General features: G+C 41.8%; 1 non-coding gene across 1 annotated transcript; it reads left to right on the top strand.

Moving 5' to 3' along the window:
- Positions 1-1,343: 1,343 nt before the first annotated feature.
- On the top strand, positions 1,344-1,451 carry LOC130951130 (small nucleolar RNA R71). Its single transcript, XR_009073841.1, has one exon. It is a non-coding gene; the product is annotated as a small nucleolar RNA R71 (small nucleolar RNA).
- The last annotated feature ends 671 nt before the right edge of the window (positions 1,452-2,122 follow it).

Below are 2,122 nucleotides of genomic sequence, written 5' to 3'. Positions count from 1 at the left end.
GTAGGGATGTAATGGTCTTCAACCTTTACCAAAACATTCTCTACAAGTCCATGAGCTTGTTTTCTTGAGTTGTCTGCCATCTCTAGTGAGATTCTTGCAGCTTCTACCTCAAAGATCCCTAGCTTCTCCATTACAGACAGAGGCATGAGGTTTACACTTGATCCTAAGTCACACAGAGCCTTCTTGAAGGTCATGGTGCCTATGGTACAAGGTATGGAAAACTTCCCAGGATCTTGTCTCTTTTGAGGTAATTTCTGCCTAGACAAGTCATCTAGTTCTTTGGTGAGCAAAGGAGGTTCATTCTCCCAAGTCTCATTTCCAAATAACTTGTCATTTAACTTCATGATTGCTCCAAGGTATTTAGCAACTTGCTCTTCAGTGACATACTCATCCTCTTCAGAGGAAGAATACTCATCAGAGCTCATGAAAGGCAGAAGTAAGTCCAATGGAATCTCTATGGTCTCATTTTGAGCCTCAGATTCCCATGGTTCCTTATTAGGGAACTCATTGGAGGCTAGTGCACGCCCATTGAGGTCTTCCTCAGTGGCGTTCACTTCCTCTCTTTCCTCTCCAGATTCGGCCATGGTTATGGCTTTGCACTCTCCTTTTGGATTTTCTTCTGTATTACTTGGGAGAGTACTAGGAGGGAGTTCAGTAATTTTCTTGCTCAGCTGTCCCACTTGTGCCTCCAAATTCCTAATGGAGGACCTTGTTTCAGTCATGAAACTTTGAGTGGTTTTGATTAGATCAGAGACCATGGTTGCTAAGTCAGAGGGGTTCTGCTTAGAATTCTCTGTCTGTTGCTGAGAAGATGATGGAAAAGGCTTGCCATTGCTAAACCTGTTTCTTCCACCATTATTGTTGTTGAAACCTTGTTGAGGTCTCTCTTGATTCTTTCATTAGAAATTTGGGTGATTTCTTCATGAAGAATTATAGGTGTTTCCATAGGGTTCTCCTAGGTAATTCACCTCTTCCATTGAAGGGTTCTCAGGATCATAAGCTTCTTCCTCAGATGAAGCATCCTTAGTACTGCCTGGTGCATTTTGCATTCCAGACAGACTTTGAGAAATCAAATTGACTTGTTGAGTCAATATCTTATTCTGAGCCAAGATGGCATTCAGAGTATCAATCTCAAGAACTCCTTTCTTCTGACTTGTCCCATTGTTCACAGGATTTCTCTCAGAAGTGTACATGAATTGGTTATTTGCAACCATTTCAATGAGCTCTTGAGCTTCTGTAGGCGTCTTCTTCAGATGAAGAGATCCTCCAGCAGAGCTATCCAAGGACATCTTAGATAGTTCAGAGAGACCATCATAGAAAATACCTATGATGCTCCATTCAGAAAGCATGTCAGAAGGACATTTTCTGATCAATTGTTTGTATCTTTCCCATGCTTCATAGAGGGATTCTCCATCCTTCTGTCTGAAGGTTTGGACTTCCACTCTAAGCTTACTCAATTTTTGAGGTGGAAAGAACTTTGCCAAGAAGGCATTGACTAGCTTTTCCCAAGAGTCCAGGCTTTCTTTAGGTTGAGAGTCCAACCATATTCTAGCTCTGTCTCTTACAGCAAAAGGGAATAGCATAAGTCTATAGACCTCAGGGTCTACCCCATTAGTCTTGACAGTGTCACAGATTTGCAAGAATTCAGCTAAGAACTGATGAGGATCTTCCAATGGAAGTCCATGGAACTTGCAATTCTGTTGCATTAGAGAAACTAATTGAGGCTTAAGCTCAAAGTTGTTTGCTCCAATGGCAGGGATAGAGATGCTTCTCCCATAGAAGTCGGGAGTAGGTGCAGTAAAGTCACCCAGCACCTTCCTTGCATTGTTGGCATTGTTGTTGTTTTCGGCTGCCATGGGTTCTTCTTCTTTGAAGAATTCGGTCAGGTCCTCAATAAAGAGTTGTGCCTTAGCTTCTCTTAGCTTTCGCTTCAAGGTCCTTTCAGGTTCAGGGTCAGCTTCAACAAGAATGCCTTTGTCTTTGTTCCTGCTCATATGAAAGAGAAGAGAACAAGAAAATATGGAATCCTATATGTCACAGTATAGAGATTCCTTGAGGTGTCAGAGGAAAAAAAAAATGGAAGACAGAGGTAGAAAATTCGAACTTATTAAAGAAGATGAAG

The sequence above is a fragment of the Arachis stenosperma genome, chromosome 1, assembly GCF_014773155.1.
Source record: "Arachis stenosperma cultivar V10309 chromosome 1, arast.V10309.gnm1.PFL2, whole genome shotgun sequence".
Lineage (NCBI taxonomy): Eukaryota > Viridiplantae > Streptophyta > Magnoliopsida > Fabales > Fabaceae > Arachis > Arachis stenosperma.
This window is presented reverse-complemented; position numbering and strand designations above follow the sequence as displayed.